The sequence below is a fragment of the Nomascus leucogenys genome, chromosome 14 (assembly GCF_006542625.1).
Source record: "Nomascus leucogenys isolate Asia chromosome 14, Asia_NLE_v1, whole genome shotgun sequence".
In the NCBI taxonomy this organism is placed as follows: Eukaryota; Metazoa; Chordata; class Mammalia; order Primates; family Hylobatidae; genus Nomascus; species Nomascus leucogenys.
Genome location: NC_044394.1, coordinates 69,160,185 through 69,183,314, shown reverse-complemented (window position 1 = coordinate 69,183,314; position 23,130 = coordinate 69,160,185). Strand labels below are relative to the sequence as shown.

Sequence of the window (23,130 nt, the reverse complement as noted above, 5' to 3'; positions counted from 1 at the left end):
AGCCAGGGGCCATAACTGTGCTGGGCCCTCAGCCTCCCCAGCAGGGCAGAAGGTAGAATGGAGATGGGGATGCCCATGTGTGTGGGGAAGGGGCCAGGCAGGAGTGAGGCCTCTCAGAGGAGGCAAGGGGAAAGGCACAGCTGGGTTACTATAAGGAGCCAGTTAATGGAAACATGGCTGGGAGTGTTCCCCATGGGGCCTCACCCAGGGCTGGGTCTCAAGAAATACTGCTGAATCAACACTGACCTGTGAAGACTATATCCAGTTCGCCATAGGCACAGCCTAGGTGGGGCCCTTCTGAATTCTCCCCTTTTTCAGGATTCTAAGAATATGGAGATCCAACTGCCTTATAGTTTACCAAGAGACACCCATGTCTCAAACAGAGATCCCTGCTAAAAAATGAAAACAGTTTCCTAATTCATTAATATTCTAACTGATTTCCCTGTCTGGAACCACCCCAGATCTGCTAAATTAGACTCCCTGGGAAGGGGCTATAGGACACATTTTTAGAGGAAATAAATCACCTCATAATCAGGAAATGCAATAGCTGCCTCAGTGGGTTTCTATGCAAAGGTGTTGCTCCCCATTGCCTGCGTGTATGTGCCTGTCAGCCCTGGGAGACAGCCCCTCAATTCCAATGCTGCACCTTCTGCGCCTTGGAATGGGCCCAGGAGTCCGCATTTCGACAAGCACCTGTGATGATTCTGAAGCAGGGGTCTGTGGATCACACTCTGAGAATTATCGCCCTGGCATTTTCCAGGTTTGAAGTTCCTGAGCATCCTCCGTGTAGTTTCCCAATCTCTCGTCTCACCAAAGATGCTCCTTAGGACACTGAGGTTTCAAACGGTGCCTTTTCAGAGCATAAGCAATGGGCAGACCACAGGAAAAGCAGCAGGATTCCCAGCAAGTACTGGCACTGCCACTGAAACACCTAGTTTGGAAAGGGCTGCAGAATGGTCAGCTAAGCCTTTCCATCTCATGCATGTACCCAAATAGGACAAGTGCCACCGCCTCACATATAACTGTGTCCACAGTTGCAGGCAAAGGAAGGTGAACATGTCACTCAGGCCTCCACACCTTTGTGATCCCTCCACTGGAGACAGCAATCACTTTCCTCTTTGGGCTACTGCTGAGAGATATACTGCCTTATTCGCTCTCTAGCCTAACTTATGAAGGCCAGCTGGTTCTAAGGGCCTTCCTGGCAATCGGAAACAGCTTGCCTGCTACCTGAACTGGATATGTAACATTCGTCTGTCCCACTTGGAGGAAACGCTTACAACCAGACCACCCTGTTTTAATGTGGCGCCTTTCAGATTAAGGGAAATATTTGACCCCGTTATTCTATGACTCCTGTAAAATCCTACAACAGATGCAGAGAAAAATGTAAAGAAATCAGTGACATACACATGAGGCTGAACCTGCCAAGCCCAGAATATTTTGTAAAGTAATCTTGTTCTTATTAACTTCATATTGTCTCTCAAGAGGAGAAGTAAAAAAATTCACATTTTTAATGATCTATTACTTCCTCAAGATAATAAAAAGTAAATTGAAGATATAAAAAATGTGGCCCATAAATATCTTTTTCCCACCCTGGAATTGTCCCTTCTACAAAAAGAGGCAGCTCCCATTCCCATCTTCCCAGAGGCCTTCTTCCAACTAAACATTTAGCTTTAGATGTGTGGCCAAAAATAAAACTGCACCATGAGACAAGATGGACACACAGATAGAATTCACTCTGAAAACACGGAACAGTGAGAATTTAGCCATGAACTGGATATGGCTCATCCCTTCACTTCCTTCGGGTCTCTGCTCAAGTATCACCTTCTCCATGAGGCCCTTCCTGACACACATGCACAACAACATCCCCACCTCTTCTCTCTACCTGCCTTACTCTGCTTTATTTGCTCTATTTGCTCGTAGTGCCCATCCCCACCTGACATGCTGTATGTGTACGTCTCTCTCCCCTGCCGGAAGGTGACTTGAGAGGTGACATCTGATTCACTGCAACAGGCCAGTACTAGAAAGTACCCCATACTCAAGTACAGATGTTCCCCCACTTACAACGGGGTTACATCCTGATAAACCCATTGTAGGCTGAAAATATACTAAGTCAAAAATGCATTTAATAGGCTAGGCGCGGTGGCTCACACATGTAATCCCAGCACTTTGAGAGGCCGAGGTGGGCGGATCACGAGGTCAGGAGATCGAGACCATCCTGGCTAACATGGTGAAACCCTGTCTCTATTAAAAATACAAAAAATTAGCCATGTGTGGTGGTGGGTGTCTGTAATCCCAGCTACTCAGGAGGCTGAGGCAGGAGAATGGTGTGAACCTGGGAGGCGGAGCTTGCAGTGAGCCGAGATTGAGCCACTGAACTCCAGCCTGGGTGACACAGCAAGACTCTGTCTCAAAAAAAAAAAAAAAAAAAAAAAAAAATGCATTTAATAGACCTAACCTACTGAAGATCATTGCTTAGCCTAGCCTACCTTACACTCAGAATACCTACATTAGCCTACAGTTGGGCAAAAACACCTAACACAAAGCCTTTTTAATAACAGTGTTGAATATCTCATGTAATCTGTTGAATACGGCACTGAAGTATGGTTTCTACTGAACGTGTACACTTTTGCACCACCATGAAATCAAAAAATTGTTCAGTCAAACCATCATAAGTTAGGGGCCATCTCTGTTCGGTGAAAGAACTATTCCATCTGTCCATCCATCCACCCACCTACCCTTTCACGTTCCATCTACCCACGCTTTAGTAAAAGCTAATGATGAGTGAGGCACCATGATGACCGTTTTATAAATGGGTGAAGAGAAGAGACACAGTGTTTGCTCTTGGAGGGATAGCTAGCCGGCAGCTGTGTGTACAAAAAAATACAAAGCTATGTCTCGGATAAGTGCCCAAGGGTGCTACGAGAAAGAAAAAAGGAGGAACCTGTGTATGATTAGGGAATCAGGGATGTGCAGAGCACACAGGACGTGGGCAGGTGCAGTGGGCGGAGCTTGGTGGTTGTGACTGAGGGACAAAGTGGTGTGAAAGACAACAAGGGTCAGACCACACCTGCCAGCAACCACTACTTTGGGTACATGGTAGGTCGCAGGCAGTAACTTGGAAGTGAATTCATCAGTGACATGCAACTATTAACTTTATTTACAAGATTTATAGAAGGGATGAACAAACTTAAAATGTTTGCCCCTACACTGGTTATAAAAGAGTACTAAAATCAATTATGAAAATGTGGGTTTAAATTCCTATTTGTTCTGCATCAGTGAAGATGCATCTTGAGTGTCTGAGAAAAATCTTGGTATGAGGAGTAAACATAGCTAAAACATTTTGGGCGACAGAATACCACGCAAGCCCCTTAACAATGTTGTTCTGAATGACATTTCTGACCAGAGAGTGGTGTCAACATTCACATTCAGGAGAATGATTTAATGCGTATTGTCCTAAAAACAAATCCTTAAAAGATTGGATTGTCTTTTTTTCCTAGAGTAAAATATCTCCTAAGACGTTTGTTTCCTGGGATTAATTTTCTCCTAAAATTATAGTACGTGCAACACTTTTGATTAAATGAGGCTCTCTTTATTGAACTAGAAACTCTTTGAAGGGAGGCATTATCTCTGGACTTCCAGCACTAAGATCAGTGCCTGGCCCACAGGAGATCCCTAAAATCCATTGGATGAGATGAAAGGGTCCCAGTTAGTCAAGATTTTGCTGAGTCTGGATTAGCACAAACCCCACTCTCAATATAGTGTCGGCCACATGCTAGCTGTGAGATTACACGTGGTGGGATGGACTTTTTGGAAAATTAAATGAAATCATGACTTACAAAGAGTACCCATCCCGGAGCCTGGTACTTGGCAGTCAATCAATTAGTGGCAGAGATTACTGTTTTGTATTCAAGAAGAAACATGATTGTTCACGTAGCTTTTACACTATCACTTTAACTGCCTTCTATCAGAATCTTACCTTGGCATAAAACCACTAACCCAGTGACACATTTTGTGGTCAAACAGCCCCACAGAGTGACTGCAGAGCATCTCTGGCCAAGAGCCAACACACAAGATGGCCACCAACAAGGCAAGGTCAGTGGTGTGTGGGTGGAAGAATTGCCACTGATTTCCCACCAAGGTGGACTCAGTACCAATGGGCAAATCACAGGCTCTGTTCTTGAGCCACGTGTGCTCATTTCTCATCATGGCCACTGGCCCTAGCCCCTGCAGACAGGGTACAGGAGCCCAACAAGAGGGAGTTAACAGCCCCAGCTAACAGGTACCTTCACCTGGAACTTTGTCAGTAATAAAGGTATGCTGTGAATTACAGAGTGGACTGCCAATCTGTTCTTGGTGACAGGACTCTGAAGAAAGCATCCAAGTGGATGGCAGTCCTTATCAATGAATTATCCATCTCCAGGATCCAACTAAAGTGGTAACATTCAATTTTTCCATCATGTCCACAGGAGTGGAGAAAACTGCTTGAGCAACTAGAATAAAGAATATGGAGGCTGGGTGCAGTGGCTCATGCCTGTAATCCCAACACTTTGGGAGGCCAAGGCAGTTAGATCACTTGAGGTCAGGAGTTCAAAACCAGCCTGGCCTACATGGTGAAACCCCTTCTCTACTAAAAAAAAATACAAAAATTAGCAGGCTTGTAATCCAAGCTACTTGGAAGGCTGAGGTAGGAGGATCGCTTGAACCTGGGAGGCAGAGGCTGCAGCGAGCCAAGATTACACCACTGTACTCCAGCCTCGGTAACAGAGTGAGACTCTGTATTAAAAAAAAAGAATGTGGGCTGACAAGCATTTCTGCTTGCTGCCCCGGAAGTCTTCTATGAACAGGCCGGGAGTGCAGATGCATACAACAATCTATCTGCACATGAGTCCATCATTTCAAGATACAGGCTTTAGTTGACAATTGGCCATACAGAAGTATGGTATTGCTACAGCCGGAAGACAAAGGCTTTTAATATACAGTTCACTCACCACCTTCAACTCTAGGCCTGCTCAGCACTGAGAGAGAAAAATGCAACGTAAATTATGCTGCAAAAGGGCTTTATTTTTCTTTTAAAAAATATCTTTATTCTTTTTCAAGTTCCAAAAGCAATATACATTTATTATTTTAAAACAACTTGAAACTAAAATTGTATGATTTTAAAACAACTTGAAACTAGAATTTCAATTTAGAAAATAAAAATTCTAACTAGAAAAAAATTCTAACTAATCCTCCTAATTCTCCTAATCTCATTCCACTTCCAGGTAGTTTTCCCTTTTCTATCTCTAAATATGTTGTTTAAAATATGAAACGCTTCACAAATGTGTGCATCATTCTTGCATAGGAGCCATGCTACTCTTCTCTGTAGTGTTCCAATTTTAGTTTATGTGCTGTCAAAGAGAGCCCCAGGTAGTTTTCTGTGTATAGACTAAAGAAACAAAACAAAACAAAACTAAGTAATACTTTCTACAAGTATTTTCTCTGCTTATTAAAAAAAAATTTTAATGAGGTATAATTTCTGCCCATTGGATTAATTTAAATTTTTAAAAAGTTGGCAAGGTTATCATTCCCATACTATTCATTAAAGTGTAATTTCACAAAGCCTTTTTTTGGATGGTATTTTGGCAGAATTTATTAAAATTTAAAATGCTAGCTGGGCGTGGTGCACGTGCCTACAGTTCCAACTACTTGGTAGGCTGACGTGGCAGGTTTGCTTAAGCCCAGGAGTTCAAGTCCAGCCTGGGCAACATAGTGAGACCCTGCCCCTACAAAATAAAATAAAATAAAATAAAATGCACAAATACCATCAGACCCAGTAAATCTACTATTAGCAATCTATGCTGGAGAAAGACTAGTTTGGGCATACAAAGGTGTGTTCAAGTATGTTCTTTTTTTCTTCTTAACATGCCTACCAACATGGGAATGCTTACAAGGTACATCTCTGCTATGGAATACAACACAGTGGCTAATTAGAATGAGGTAAGCCCATATGTACTGATCTCGAAAGGTCTCTGAGATACCCCACTAAGTGGGGGCGGGGAAGCAAGTTATCAAATAGAAAAAACAGAATCCTCTTTGTGTTAAAAAATCCACAAAATAATACATAGTAGTTGTATATGTATATATTCAAACCAGCCAGGAAGAACACACACCAAATAGCAGTGGGTGAAGTGGGGCTAGGCAGAGAGGGGAAAAGTAAGTCAAGGAAGAATTTCATTTTACTTGTACTGCTTGAATTTTTTACTTCCATTAGCAAGCATCTCTTTATTAAATATAAAAAGAATAATGAAATAAATCTTTCATTCAGTTGATATATTTGAGTGTGGCATGAGGTAGGGATCTAACTCCCCCTTCCAAACCGCCCCTCCCTGTATAGTTTGAGTCTGTTTAGGAGATTTCCCTTGCGTTCTTTTGGTCTATTATCACATCATTCTCACTTGCTGTGGCTTTTATAGGATACTTCAACATCATTTTCAAAACTCTTAAAGGTATCTTTTAATTTTTTAAACTTCTTTTTAATCTATTTAGAATTTATTTTCTTCCCTTCTTCCCTTCCTTCCTTTTCTTTCTTTCTTTCCTTTTTTTTTTTTTTCTTTTTTTGAGATAGGGTCTCACTCTGTCACCCAGGCTGGAGTGCAGTGGTGTGAACATGGCTCACTGCAGCCTCAACCTCCTGGGCTCAAGTGATCCTCCTACCTCAGCCTCCTGCGTAGCTGTGACTACAGGCACACACCACCACGCCTGGCTAATTTTTAAATTTTTTTTGTAGAGACAGGGTCTTGCTATGTTGCTCAGGCTAGTCTTGAACTCCTGGCCTCAAGTGATCCTTCCACCTTGGCCTCCCGAAGTGCTGGAATTACAGGCGTGAGCCACCATGCCTGGCTGGAATATATTTTCTTCTATGGTATACATTTTCCATTTAGCTGAGTCTAATGTATCCATAATCTGAACATGCATTTCAACTAATCTTGGTTATCTACCAAAGAATTAAGATCTTTAAAAATACGACAGTGAGTTTGGCAACTCACCTGTGACAGAGCCATGCAATGTTCTGGTCATGTTCTGGTGTTAAGATACACATAATACCTCAGAAATAAGTTACAGCTTCCCAATGTTAAAAATGCTATTAAAATTGACTGAACAGAGAAACTATGGAGAATACACTTTAACCTTTCACAAGAGTTAGGAGGCACTGGCCGGGCGCGGTGGCTCACGCCTGTAATCCCAGTGCTTTGAGAGGCCAAGGTGGGCGGATCACGAGGTCAGGAGATCGAGACCATCCTGGCTAACATGGTGAAACCCCGTCTCTACTAAAAAAATACAAAAAATTAGCCGGGCATGGTGGCAGGTGCCTGTAGTCCCAGCTACTCAGGAGGCTGGGGCAGGAGAATGGCGTGAACCTGGGAGGTGGAGCTTGCAGTGAGCCTAGATGGCACCACTGCACTCCAGCCTGGGTGAAACAGCTAGACTCCGTCTCAAAAAAAAAAAGAAAAATAACGAGTTAGGAGGTACTTTAGGTTCAAATAGGCCTTTAGAGTCAGTGTTTATCTCTCAGTTGAACCTCACAGTACCTTACGTGCCTCACCATTACAATAAGGGACTAGAGCTCCCAAGCCCCGTGGCCTGCTCTAATATTCTAATATGATCAACTTACCTTGCACAGAATGAAGCTGTACTCCTACCTTTTTGCAGTGATAAAATCTACCTCACACTGTATGTAAAAATTAACTCAAAATTGATCAAAGACTTCTAAGAACTGAAATTATAAATATCTTAGAATAAATTAAAGACATATTTTTTATGACCTAGGACTAGGCAGTGGTTGCTTAGATATGACACCTAAAGAACAAATGATAACAGAAAATATAGCTAAATTAGACTTCATCAAAATTAAAAACTTTTGTGCTTCAAAGAATACTACGAAGAAAGTGAAAAGACAGCCCACAGAATGAGAGAAAATATTTGCAAATAATGTATTTAATAAGGATCTAGTACCCAGAATACATAAAGAAAGAGCTCTTGCAACTCAACAATAAAAAGACAAATAACTCAATTTTAAAAGGTCAAAAGAGCCCAGGCATGGTGGCTCATGCCTGTAATCCCAGCACTTTGCGGGGGCCAAGGCGGGCGGATCACTTGAGGTCAGGATTAGAGACCAGCCTGGCCAACATGGTGAAACCCCATCTCTACTAAAAATACAAAACATTAACTGGGCGTGGTGACATGTGCCTGTAGTCTCAGCTACTCGGGAGGCTAAGGCAGGAGAATCACTTGAATTTGCGAGGTGGAGGTTACAGTGAGCTGAGATCGCACCACTGCACTTCAGCCTGGGTGACAGTGAGACTCCATCTCAAAAAAATAAAATTAAATAAATAAATAAATAAATAAAATAAAAAGTCAAAAGACTTGAATAGACATTTCTCTAGAGAAGACTTAACAATGGCCAATAAATACATCAAAGGGTACCCAATATCATTAGCCATCAGGAAAAGGTAAACCAAACTACAATGACATACCACTTCACATGCATTAGGATAGCTATAGTCAAAAGGACAGAAAATAATGCCAAGTGTTGATGAGGATGCAGAGAAACCGGAAGCCTCATACACTGCTGGTGGCAATGTAAAATGGTGTAGCCATTTTGGAAAACAGGCTGGCAGCTCCTCAAATGGTTAAACATAAAGTGACCGTGCAACCCAGCAATTCCACTCCTAGATATACAGTTGACCCTTGAACAAAACAGGTTTGAACTCTGTAGATCTACTTATATGTGAATTTATTTCAATAAATATATTGGAACATTTTTTGGAGATTTGTGACAATTTGGAAAAACTTGTAAACTATGTAGCCTAGAAATGCTGAAAAAATTAAGAAAAAGGTATATCATGAATGTATCAAATCTACGTAGATACTAGTCTATTTTATCATTTACTACCACAAATATCCATAAATCTATCATAAAACATTAAAATTTATCAAAACTTTTGCACACACAGACTGTACATGGCACCATTCATAGTCAAGAGAAATGTAAACAAACATAAAGATGCAATATAATCACTGCATAAAATTAAATACAGTACATACTGTATGACTGTAATAATTTTTTTATTTTTGTTTTTGTTTTTTTGAGACGAAGTCTTTCTCTGTAGCCCAGGCTAGAGTGCAGTGGCGTGATCTCGGCTCACTGCAACCTCCGCCTCCCAGGTTCAAGCGAATTATTGTGCCTCAGCCTCCCGAGTACCTGGAATTACAGGCGCACACCACTGCACCAGCTAATTTTTTGTATTTTTTAGTAGAGACGGGGTTTCACCATGTTGGCCAGGCTGGACTTGAACTCCCGACCTCAGGTAATCCACCTGCCTTGGCCTCCCAAAATGCTAGGGTTACAGGCGTGAGCCACCGCGCCTGGCCACTACCGTAATAATTTCATAGCCACCTCCTGTTGCTATTGCTGTGAACTCAAGTGTCGCAGGTATCCAACAGCTAGATGCTAGCGATCTCTATGTGAGCTGCTCATCTCTCCAGTAAACTGCTTATTCCAGTAAAAAGTGATCTCTTGCGGTTCTCATGTAGTTTTCATCGTGTTAGTGCAATACCATAAACCCTGAATAATACCATGAGCCCCATACGAAGCGCCACTAGTGATGCTGAAAGTGCTCCCAAGAAAAGAGAAGAGTCATGACATTACAGGAGAAAGTTGAATTGCTTGATATGTACCAGAAATTGAGGTCTGCAGCTGTGTAGCTGCCTGTCATTTCAGACAGACAATTCCTCTTGTAGACAGACAATGTAAACTTATGGTATTAATACAGTATTTTCTCTTCCTTATGGTTTTCATAATAACATTTCCTTTTCTTTAGCTTACTTTATTGTAAGAATACAGTATATAATACATATAGCCTACAAAATAAGTTGTTAATCGACAGTAGGCTATTAGTAGTTAAGTTTTGTGGAGCCAAAAGTTATACATGGATTTTCGACTGCATGAGGGGTTGGCGTCCTAACCCCTGCATAGTTCAAAGGTCAACTGTATACCCAATATAACTGAAACCATATGTCCTTACAAAAACCTGTACGTGAATGCTCACAGCAGCACTGTCCACAATAGCCAAAAAGTGGAAACAACCCCAACGTCCACCAATGGATAAACAGACAAACAAAATGCGGGATATCCACATGATGGGATATTATCCCGAAATAAAATGGAATGAAGTACAGATACATGCTACAACATAGGTGAACCCTGAAAGCATTAGACTAAGTGAAAAAAGCCAGACAGAAAAGGCCACATGTTGTATGACTCCATTTGATGAAATGCCTAGAATGGGCAACTCCACGGAGACAGAAAGTAGAGGAGTGGTTGTCAGGAGATAAAGGAGAGTGACTGCTAACAGCTAAGGGTTTTTTCTGGAATTAGAGAGTGGTGATGGTTGCACAACTCTGTGAGTATACTAAAGCCACTGAATTGCATACTTTAATAAGAGGATGAATTTCATGGTATGTGATTTATATCTCAATAAAATAAGTAAGATATATTTTTCAGCTATTAGAGAAATAAAAAAATTACCTTGTATAATATTTCTGGAAATAAATCTGAATCTTTATATCCAACTGGCATACCCCAACAATGACTCCCAACCCTGGCAGCCCATTAGAATCACTTGGGGAGCTTTTAAAAACATACAGATGCTTGGACCTCCTTCCTAGAGATTATGATTTAATTGGTCTGGGGTGGAGTTTGGGGACTGGTGTTTTTCAAAAGCTCCCCAGTTGATTCTAATGTGCAGCCAGAGTTGAGAACCACTGCCCTAGAATTTGAGCTTTTAAAAGAGTCCCTGGTGTTGGTTTAGATATCTGTTATTTTATTCTTTCTCATAAACATGAGACAAACAAAATTTTAAATGGCTCACGGTTTCTGGCTGTTAGAACTCAGTAGAACTGGGATTTTATTTTATTGTCTCTTCCACATTTTTTTTTAAGATCAGCAGATTGCCATTTTATAGACAGAGAATCTTAAATGCAAAATGGCTAAGACACATACTGAGATCACCATTGTGAGCTGGGCAGGGATTGAATTACAGTTTCTTCCTTGGGAACCTAACTGAGTTCTTTTTCTAGTTACTCCAGCCTGAACCATCATGGACATTACCCGCTCAGCACAGGTGGTAGGACAGGCAGCATCTTGGCACTGGCAGAGACAGAAAGCCTGGGTGGAGCCTCATAGTCTGGGAAAACTATAAACTCTCAAGTCCACCTTCAGATTTGATGAAATGGAGCCTCCTCCCTACCTCCTCCTACCCCCCACAAAAAACCTTTTTTCTCTACAGGGCTGGGAAGATGAGGTTTACATCACCTACTTATCTCTGGGAAGCCATCCCAAAGTGCTCACTGATCTAGATCACTACTGGTCTCATTTTCTTTTTTCTTTTTATTTTGGAGAAAGGGTCTCATTCTGTCACCCAGGCTGGAGTGTAGTGTCACAAACAGAGCTTACTGCAGCCTCAACCTCTTGGGCTCATGCGATCTTCCTGTGTCAGCCTCCAGGGTAGCTAGGACCACAGGCGTGTGCCACCACACTCAGCTAATTTTTTGTAGAGACGGGATCTCACTTTGTTGCCCAGGCTTGTCTCAAACTCCTGGGCTCATTTTTATTACTTTCCCCAAAGCTGCTGAAGTCTGTCAGTTGGGTCTGCATTAGGCTCCCCATTCATTCTGGAGCCCCAAGGCCACTTCTAAATGGCAAAATCATGGCCAGTGAGGGCTGCACATTTGTTTAGCTTTGGGAGTCTGTCTGGGCCTGAAACCAGCCCCTGCCGGTGGAAAATGCTCAGAACAGAGGACCCTCCACGCCTCTGAGATCAGAAGTGAGGAAGCTCTCCCTGAGCTCCAGCTCCGCACCCCCTTCCCTACTTGCCAGCTCAAGGAGTGCACATGAGACGGTGGTGTTTGGGCTCTAACTGTGTTGAGTAATTGCTCAATGATTTTCTACATAGTTCCCTGGCTCCCCTATCCCACTTTCTCACTCAGCTGTTTTATAAGCTGAATTCTAATCTGGGTTTCTTCACAATGTCGCCTTTCACTAAAAGCTAATAAAACCCCAAATGGGAAATTCAGAAGTCGCAGCAATACCACATGACTGTAACTGAAGGTTGTTGGTCAACTTGATTTGGTTTTCAAGCCCGTAGACCATCTGAGGACTTCAGTCTCCCACCCGACTTTGTAGCAATAAAGGTCTTTGTCTTTCCTTGCACTAAACGTGAATCCTGAACCTTTCTGAGGAGTCCTGCAGACAGCCCCACATGGCCCAGACAGCCCACTGGACCCCTTCTCTGCCACCTCTACTTCCTCACTCAGGCACCCAGCACTGCTCACTGAAGTAAGTTACCTCTATGAGGCCACAGGCAGACTCTCTTCTAGAACCCTGCTTTGCACCTGCCAACTGGCCAGCTGTGCCCAACCCTGGCCACTCCGCACAACCAGGAGGCTGCTCAAACTCTCAGCAGAGGAACCATTTTCGGTAACGAGCAAAATCTCATGCAAATCTCCAACACAAAAATCAGATGAATCCATAAGAAGAACAAAGGTGTTCTGCTGCATCCTAAAAGGCATGGTGATGATTGAGAGTTGTCTTATATCAGCCACATCAGCTAGTATTTTATTTTTGAATTTTGTTTTGATTGCAGAGAACCAAAAAAAATCTTTATTTCCACAGATAAGTGGTAGCAAATGCTAATGGGCTTTTAGTAGACTGCTTTTTGATCCTAGGATAGCCTTTAGTTACATCAGTGTTTGTTGGTATTTCTTTCATCACTGTCCCACAAGGAGCCTTAGCAGACATTTTGCCTATTTGTGCCACCCCACTCCTGAAATCTTTTTTTCTTTTTTTTTGAGACAGAGTTTCGCTCTTGTTGCCCAGGCTGGAGTGCAGTGGTGCACTGCAACCTCTGCCTCCCGGGTTCAAGCAACTCTCCTGCCTCAGCCTCCCAAATAGCTGAGATTACAGGAGCCTGCCACCACACCCGACTAATTTTTGTATTTTTAGTACAGACCGCGTTTCACCTCGTTGGCCAGGCTGGTCTCGAACTCCTGACCTTAGGTGATCTACCTTCCTTGGCCCTGCAAAGTGCTGGGATTAATTCATATTAATACATATATAATCACATACTGTTTTAGTATCACAAAGGAAAAAGAAGAGGAGGCCTCACTTAGGCTGGGGGCAGTGAGTGAAAACTGTCCAAATGAGAAGTGAGGTAACACCAACCTAGGCAGAGAAACCTGTGGGCAAGGCCCTGAGACCGTGGAGTTTGGACGGCCTGTGGTAGGTTGGTGTGGCTGGGGAGTGCCGGGGCTAAGGAAGAGGCTTGCTCCACCTCTCCAACCAGGCAGGCAACAGCAGTCACTGCAGTCAGGGGAAGGGGTTGGGCAATGGGAATGCCTCACTTACTGGGTGACATAAAGCAAGGCAGGAATGCTTTCTCAGGCTTGGTTTCCCATGTATAAATTCGGAATAACATCACCTACCCAATATAGAGGTGATTATTAAATGCACTATCCTCTAGAAGCTGTGGTTATTAACCTTGATTACACATTGGAATCACCTGGAACCTTATAAAGTCCGGGCTGCACGTGGTGGCTTGCACCTGTAATCCCAGCACTTTAGGAGGTCAAGGTGGGAGCATCACTTGGGGTCAAAAGTTTAATATCAGCCTGGGCAACATAGTGAGACCCTGTCTCTTTAAAAAAAAAAAATAGTCCTGATGGCTGGGACCTACCACCAGGCCCGGCCTGGACATTCCAAATCATCCAAGTTCCCCAGGTAATTCCAATGTGCTGCTGCGCTGAGAATCACTGCTGCACAGCACCTGGCACAGGTAAATGCTCAGAATAACATGTGCTGGGTGCAGTGGCCTGCGCCTATAGTCCTAGCTACTCGGGATGTTGAGGCGGGAGGATCCCCTGAGCCCAGGAGTTTGAGTCCAGCCTAAGCAATATAGCGAAGTTTGTCTTTAAGAGAAGAAGAAGAATGACATCGTTTATGTGGGCACAAAAGGCTCAAATGAATCATAAACTATTCAGGGATACACTTGCCCCTGGCATCTGAACTCCTGTCCCGAGTTTAGGAATCCCTGCTTCTTGTATGAGTCCTGGCAGGACGCAGAGTTCACCTCCCACTCTGGAAGCTGAAAATGCCAGCAACATCAACAGCAGAGTGTCCTCACCACTCTGGTTTTGTGACTATCGTGGGTGCAGCCTGGGCTGCTGCCTGGTCTCCATGGTTTGAGTCCACAGCCATCCCAGCGAGACTGGGAACCACCCCAATGTCCTTTAAAGAAATCCTTTTTCTGATCTCAGTCAGCTGATACCTACTGCTCAAAACTAAGAATGCTACTGATAAAAATATTCAGAGTAGGACTCTTTTTATGGTTTTTAAGAAAGAAAATAGGGCCAGGCATGGTGGCTCATGTCTGTAATCCCAGCACTTTGGGAGGCCGAGGCAGGAGGATGGCTTGGGCCTAGGATTATGAGACCAGTCTGGGCAACATGGCGAGACCCCATCTCTACAAAAAATACAAAAATTGGCCGGGGGTGGTGGCATGCCCCTCTAGTCCCAGCTACTCGGGAGGCTGCAGTGAGAGGATCTCCTGAGCCTGGGAGGTTGAGGCTGCAGTGAGCCATGATCCCATCACTGTACTCTAGCTTGGGCAATAGAGTGAGACCCTGTCTCAAAAAAAGAAAGAAGGAAAAAAAGAAAAGAAAGGAAGGCAAAAAAGCAAGCAAGCAAGCAAGCAAGAAAATCGGTCTTCATATGTAATGAGATCTTATTTATTGATTTGTTTTTGAGACAGTATCTCCTCGTTCTGTCACCCAGCATGAAGTGCAGTGGCGCAATCACAACTCACTGCACCCTTGACCTCTTGGACTCCAGTGATCCTCTCACCTCAGCCTCCCAAAGTGTTGCAATTACAGGCATAAGCCACCACGTCCCGTGCACGCTAACATTTCTTGAGCACTGACTGTGCCAGGTGCTGGTTCTTTTCACCTACCAACTCATTCAGTTTCCATGACAACCCTATTAGGTCTAGACTGTTATTATCCTGACTTTACAGATGAGAAAATATAGGCAGAGAAAAGGGTAGGGAACTTGCTAAAGGTTACAAGGTTTGTAGGTAGTGGAGGTAGTTGGTGAGCCCAGATGATCTTGCTCCAAAGCCCACAGTCCCAGCCACTATGCCATAGGGCAAATGCTGTGAAAAAGGACTGTAGGGAGATGAACTGTCCACACCTGTTACCTCGGGGGTGGAACTAGGGGGTGGAGCTGAAAGAGGCCTCTGATGTATTCCTTCTGTTTGCTTTGAACCTTTTGCAATAAGGACTACTCATGTATTATTTTCACACAAAGCAGCATTTTTGTGGTGATTAAACTTGAACCAGTGTGCCTGCGAACCAAAGGCTTACAACAGACTCCACAGCAGCTGCTGCCACCATCCAAGAACTTGAGGGGGATTCCATTCTGAATCTCATGCCAGGGGTTTCCTCCTGATTCTTCTGTGAGAACCCACTCCTGGAGTGTTTACTGTGATACGGTACACACTGCTGGTTGTTGTAATCACACCAGCTATTTACCCTGGGCTCAAGGGCACCTGGGGGCACACAATTCTAGACTCAAGTTTGGCTGGCTTAGTTGCAGGATCCCCATCATCCTCAGAAGATCCCCGACCATGCTTTGGGTTTCCCTGCCCATCTACCCTGCCTACTTTTCCTACAATTTTCATTCTCCAAGGTCCAAATTCATGATATTTCTCCCGGCAGACTTGGTTTCTCGCCTTCTCTTGGCTCATTATCAGCCTGATTCTCCTGCCTCAGCCTCCCGAGTAGCTGGGATTACAGGCGTGCGCCCCCACACCCGGCTAATTTTTGTATTTTTAGTAGAGATGGGGTTTTGCCATGTTGACCAAGCTGGTCTCGAACTGGCCTCAAGTGATCCACCCGCCTTGGCCTCCCAAAGTGCTGGGATTACAGGTGCGAGCCACCACTCCTGAATTCTGTAATTCCAACTTGGCAATGCCTTAGAGTCTGCCCACATCATTTCCTGAAGGTAATCCCTCCTGTTTTGGTGGGAAGGTGCCCTGTTTGGGGGACTTTTCTTATTCAGTTTATTCCCCCTCTTCTCTTCTCTTCATTCACATGTCTTCAGCCCTCCACTCCCAGGGGGTCACCTTCCAGGGTTCTGCCCCATCCCTCTCCATCCCACAGGCCCCCTCCTATCTTTTCACATTAACCCTCCTACCACCTCAGCCACAGGAGGGCTTTTTTTTTTAAAAAAACCTTTAAATACTAAAATAATTTCAGACTTATACAAAACTTGCAAGAATAGTAAAATGAACTTCCACATACACCTCACCTAAATACCCCAAGTGTTAACATTTAACTACACTTACTTTATCGCTCTCTCACTCTCCACATGCATTTTTCCCCAAACCATTTGAGAGTAAGATGCACACATGATGCCCCCTTTTGTCTAAATACTTCTGTGTGTATTTCCCAAAAAACACATTCTCTTATATTACCAGTTTACCTAGTCATAAAATTGCCATCTTATTTATTTTAATTGCTTTTTATTTTTTAAGGCTAGTCAAGTGGAGCAGTGGTAGTGGAGAAGGAACAAAGAACAGAAAATTACCGCTGGTAGAATACTATCACTCAATCCACAGACTTTATTCAAATGCTGCCAGTTGTCCTGATAATGCCCTCTATTTATTTATTTATTTATTTTTAAATATAGACACGAGGTCTCGCTTTGTTGCCTAGGCTGGTCTTGAACTCCTGGGCTCAAGCAATCCTGCTACCTTGGCCTCCCAAAGTGCTAAGATTACAGGCATGAGCCACTGCACCGGGCCCTTTAGAGCAAGAAAAAAGAAAGAAAAATGCAGGATCAGAATCCCACTCAGACTAAATATCACTTAGTCTAAACTTGCCAGCTTTGAGACCTGCCTGAGACTTTGGCTCCTCAGCTGTGGAAAGAGCCATGGATGGGGAACTGTCACTGTCTACGCAGATTGGACAAGTCACTTGGCCCTCTGTGCTCTACTCGCCATCACCCATGAGAATAAAAGGACAGGGAAGCCATGGGCATTTTAGCCTGAGTGCGCTACATAAATATCAAGCACAGCAAAGGTGGTCAGTCAGTGGAGTCACAACTACCAAAGCAACCTTTGGCTTCTTCCAGGTATTGATACAATTCATTCAAATGAAAAAATAAGAACTTAATTTTATTAAGTGATTACCCAATTAGGTAAGTCAGACAGAGTGGGCATAGTGGCTTATGCCTGTAATCCTGGTGCTTTATGAGGCTGAGGTGGGAGGATTGCTTGAGGCCATGAGTTCAAGACCAGCCTGGGCAACAAAAACTTGGTAGAGAAACAAAAATTTCTCTACAAAAAATTTTTAAAAATTAGCCAAGGATGATAGTGCATGCCTGTATCCCATTTACTTGGGAGGCTGAGGCAGGAGGATCGCTTGAGCCCAGGAGTTCAAGGTTGCAATGAGCTGTGATCACACCACTGCACTTCAGCCTGGGCAACAGAGCTACAGAGCTAGACACTGTTTCTTTAGAAAAAAAAAAGATTAGTCAGGCCAGGTGCCACGGCTCACACGTGTAATCCCAGCACTTTGGGAGGCCGAAGCAGATGGATCACCTGAGGCCAGGAGTTCGAGACCAGCCTGGACAACATGCTGAAAACCCCATCTCTACTAAAAATACAAAACTCAGTTGGGCATACATGTCTGTAATCCCAACTACCCAGGAGGCTGAGGCATGAGAATTGCTTGAACCCGGGAGGCGGAGGTTGCAGTGAGCCAACATCACATCACTGCCTGGGCAACAGATCGGGACTCTGTCTCAAAAAAAAAAAAAAAAAAAAAAAAAAAAAAAAATTAGAGCTCTACATGTTTCACATGTATCATCTCATTTAATACATACTGTTTTCACATTATGTATAGCCCCATTTTGCAGATGAGTTTGGGGGAGGGGGGGTGGTAGCTGACTGATTTGCTCAAGCTCTTTCTAATGCTTAAATTCAGGATTAGAAATGAGGAGGATAGAAAACATGTAGTCGTTTGCAAGATGACATATCTTCATTGGGGTGAAATAGGGTAGAAGGAAGCAGACCTCTGAATGGAGACCACTGCCCCTCAGCTAACTGTGGCTGCAACTGCCATCAGGCACAGGGCTACATAGCTGGAACATCCAGCCCTAGGCAGCACAGAGTCCCCTTGGCAGAGGACAAATGGATTCTGGGACCATAGTGAAAATAAAAGTGCACCAAGTTCCATGCTGCAAAATGACTTCTCTTGGTGACCTGGATTTAATTTTTGTCCCCTCCCTATGAAAAGCTTTATCCTAGGGACCTGAATATGAAGTTTCTTCCTTTTGTAGGAAGTTGGTCACATCCAATGAGGAAATCAACTTCTTTTTTTTTTTTTTGAGGCGCAGTTTCACTCTTGTTGCCCAGGCTGGAGTGCAGTGGCACAATCTCAGCTTACTGCAACCTCTGCCTTCCAGTTTCAAGCGATTCTCCTGCCTCAGCCTTCCAAGTAGCTGGGATTACAGGCGCCTGCCACCACACCCAGCTAATTTTTGTATTTTTAGTAGAGATAGAGTTTCACCATGTTGATCAGGCTGGTCTCAAACTCCTGACCTCGTGATCTGCCCTCCTCAGCTCCGAAAGTGCTGGGATTACAGGCATAAGTCATCGTGCCCAGCCGAGGAAATCAACTTCTAAATGCACTAAACAGAATAGGACAGAGCACACAGTATGCAAATACTAACTAACCCTATGAGAGGTGCCATCCCATTTCTATACCATTGCATAGTGCAGGGAGCTGAGGTCAGGCGGGGTTTGGTGATCTGGCCCGGGCTGGCACCAGATCAGGGTCTGTGAGATGTCACATAGTACCCGTGCCTAACAGAAGAAGCTGGCGGGACCAGACGGTTTGAAACCAATGTCATGTTAAGTGGTTCTACATCCCTCCCTTAGCCATGGGGCAACCTAACTCCTTCCTTGGGAGGAAGGCCATGCAGTGGGTTTGTGATCACCTCCCCAGGGTATGTGACAAGTAGGAAAGCTTTTCCCTATCTGTCCTCAGCATGGATACCGCCACTCGGCACTGGCAGCTTGGAAAGTGTTTCTATATTGTGTGCTACGTTTCTCCAACAAAGTTATAAGGCTCTTAAAGACTAGTAGAGGTATGTTTCCTTTTCTTCCTTCTTTCTGAACACTTGAAACTGAAGGAGAAATTATAAAGATAACTCAGTTCACTGCACCAGAGTCATTAATGCTGGCAGCAGCCCTTGCCTCAGTTGCTAAGAGCCTAAGCCCCCGTTTCCACTGAAGCTCTGCCACTCACCTTGGGAAGCCACTTAATATTTCTGAGCCTCAGGTATTACGTCCATAAATGGGAATACTAACCTTTCCTACCTTAAAATGCCTGCAGCACTTACCACTCATACGTGGGTGTATATAACAACAGAACAGCTTAAGTCAGTGAAGTATTATGTACAAAGCTCTTAGTCCAGTAAGTTCCCAATAAATAGAAGATTCTACTATCTCTTTGGCTACTACTGTGACTGCTGCTGCTGTGATCCTTAAACACAATTTTGTAAAACTAGGAAACACAAAGGCTCCTTAGTATCTTGGCCTGTGCTTTTCATTCCCCCATGTCCCTAGGTCAGTCATCAGGTGCCAGAGGTTCCGAGGGTGTTGGCTGCCATATGGTAAGTGTCCATGAAGTCCATTCTCCCATCTCCACATCTACCACCAACTGGTTCCAAGTCAGCACCAGGTCTTGCCCTTCCCTGCAAACCAGCCACCCAAGGCTGGCCTCTGCAGAGGCCTATGGCGCTCCTTACTCGGCCTCTCAAATTCCAAATGCAGATCCCTGGCCATCAGCACCCTGTTCTATGGCAACTTCCCACCTTGAAAATGTCCTTCGTCCCTCCAAGATTTCAAAGTCTACTCTCCTTGACCTAAGAGGTGATCCCAGTCTTTTCAGTAAGGTGATCACACCCCAAGAGGCAAAATATTCTGTGGCCTCTTCAAAGGACAGTGAAGTACATCAGTGTGCCTGGGGCTACATGAAAGGAGCAGCAATGTAGTTCACTCCTTCAACAAGGACTTACTGAGTGCCTCAGGTATGTGGGACTATAAAGATAAAGAAGACAAGGTCTCTACCCTTAAGCAGGGGCTCCAAGAGGTGTACACAAAGACAAAAGCTGAAGGTCAGGACCAAAGATAAGCCCTAGCAGCCCTGAACTTGCTCATTCCCAGCTCACTGCAAGGTATTCCCACCCCTCCCTTCCAGAGGCTCCAAGTGCACAGAATGAATGAACCCCAAGTGGCTGTCCAGTGTCATTCCTCTGGGCTCACTCCCGGGCCCTGGGCTCCTCCAAACAATTGGAGGCAGGCCGAGTGGGCGCATTCTCATGTGCAGGGCTCACAGCGCCCCTCTCAGCTGATTGTGTCCAGGCGGCCGGGGTCTCGGAGGCGCATGAATGCCCCTGAATGGGCCCTTTCAGCCTGATGGACAGGAGCTGAAAGCTGCACACACACAAAAGCCACTGGGCAGCCGGGAGGGCTCCAGCCCCGGGGTTTGCCCACGGGAAGGGAGGCCATCCTTCCACAAAGAGCAGTGTGAAGACCTCCACTTTTCAATGGCATCCTCTGGCCGCCAACTGTACAGTACCCCCACCCCCACCCCCGATGGTGGTAACAGCAGCAGAGGATGGCACTACATGGAGAAGCCTTAGAGGGCTAGAGGCAGAAATTAAAATCCAACAAATAAATAACAGAGTGCCCTTTTCTTTAAGAGCAGGATGGGGATCTGAGCCAAAGGCGCTGAAGGGCGCCTCCGTGTGCCCATCATGTACATCTGTTAGCAGCATTCCTGACACCCACAGTGATCTTTAAGGATGCAGACTGACCTGAGATTGTTTAACATGTCACCAAGAAAAATGATCTCAAAAGGACACGGCCAATATTTAAATCAGGAATGGAGAGTCCCAATTCTTGTGTCACTCACTTGGTATATTCCAAGTGAATATACCAGGGAAAAAAAAAAATCCCCGAAGCGACATTTGTATTTTTAAATAGGACCAGGAAGGGGAGAACCACCCATCTGGAATTCTTTTAATTGCTTCGGGGGGAAGGGCAGGCTCCACCAGTTGGAGGAGCAGAGAAGTCTATTTACACTGTTGCACACAAATATTTTAAGTTCACAGTCAGGTGGCTACTTTGGAAGGGACGATGCTCTGCTTCTGAGATCACATTACTTTAGAAGAAACATCCCCCCAAAAAGATAATTAAAGATAGTTCCTCCTCATAATGCAATACTATAAGGAGCAATTAAAATTAAATTAGCTTGTCATAATAAAAAAGATGGATTATGTTCTTAGGCTTCCCAACCCGGAGTTAGTAATTCATGGAGAGAAGCCTGTGACCAAGTAGCAGTTTTACTAAGGAAATATTAAACATTCAGACCACTTTTGTGAGTGGACCAGGATACCAGGGAGATACATACCCTGGCATAATTATTGCTTTTGTTTACATTTATTTTATTTTTTAAATAATGGAATGATTCAAACACATAATAAAGGACAGGAAAAAACACAACAAATAAAATCCATCATTCTAAATTCACAAATGTTAACATTTTGTCATGTTTGCTTCAAGACTGGGTTTTTTTAAACAAATAAAATGTTCTGAAATCAGATGAAGCCTCCTTTTGCAGAGGCAACCGTATGTCCATATTTTTACAGGTTTGCCATTCTTGATGTGACATAAACGGAATGTAATATTGTTTTAACTTTGTATTTCAAAATGATTATAGATTCATAGGAAGTTGAAAAAAAAGTATTCAGGGAGGTTCCAAGCATCCAGCCTAGCCTCCCCCGATGTTAACGTCTTGCATAGCTAACTAGCATGCTATCAAGGATATTGACATTGGCGCACTCCACAGAACTTACTCAGATTTCACCAGTTTTACAAACACTCATGTGTGTGTGTACGTGTAGCCCTATGCAATTTTGTCACATGTGTAGCTTTGTGTAACAACCACAATCAAAATACTAAACCGTACCATCACCACCAGATTCTCTCATGCTACCGCTTTTGAGCAACACCTATCCCTTATTCCCCTCATCCCTAGCCCCTGGCAACCACTCATCTGTTCCCCCTCGCTATAATTTTGTCATTTCACGAATGTTATATAAATGGCAAATGCAGTATATAGCCTTTAGAGACTGACTTTTTCGTTCAGCATCATTTCCTTGAGGCTCACCTATATTGTTGTATGTGATCAATAATTTTTTCTTTTTTATTGCTGTATTCCATGGTATAGATATACCACAGTTTGGTCAACCATACACCACTGAAGAACATCTGGATAGTTTCCAGATTGAGGCTATTTTGAATGAAGGTGCTATGAACATTCACATGTATAAGTTTCTTTGTGAACATAAGAGAAAGGCCCTAGAAGAGCCAAAACTATTTTGAAAAAGAATAAAGGAATGTCTCTTCCCAGTGTTAAGGCTTACTATATAGCTCCAGTAACTGTGACAACATGGTCTTGGTAGAGGGCTAGACATGGAGATCAATGGAACACAATAGAGAACACAAATTGCCCACTTGCTTTTTTGCAAAGGTGTAAAAACAATTCAATGGTGAGAGGTAGTCCTTTCAACAAAGTGTGCTACAGCAAGTGGACATCCACAGGAGGGGGGAAAAATCAACCTCAACCTAAACATTACACCTTATATGAAAAGTAACTCAAAATGGATCTTAAATTAAGACTTAAGACTTAAATGTAAAACACAAAACTATAAAACTTTTAGCAAGAAACACAGGGCACATGAGGACATCTGAGTTCTATAATTCTGGGTACACCAGGAAGAGTCTCTTTCCTTAACATCTCCCCATCTAGTCTGTCCCAGATGACTGAAATTCCACTATTAGACAGTCATACCTTTGGCTTAACAGCTCATCCAGAAAATTCTTTTGGGAGAGTTAAGAAATGAGAGCTTTGAATCTTGGAGTGAATCAGAGTATCAGGTCTTCTTTAGCTGACAGCTGAGAG

The 23,130-nt window shown here is 43.7% G+C and overlaps 1 protein-coding gene and 1 non-coding gene across 2 annotated transcripts in view; both read right to left on the bottom strand.

The window, feature by feature from the left end:
- TCF7L1 (transcription factor 7 like 1) overlaps positions 1–23,130 on the bottom strand; it is a 178,496-nt gene that overhangs the window by 100,332 nt on the left and 55,034 nt on the right. The gene's annotated exons all lie outside the window — the stretch shown is intronic.
- LOC115838419 lies at positions 5,297–5,403 on the bottom strand. The gene has a single exon (XR_004033448.1). It is a non-coding gene; the product is annotated as a U6 spliceosomal RNA (small nuclear RNA).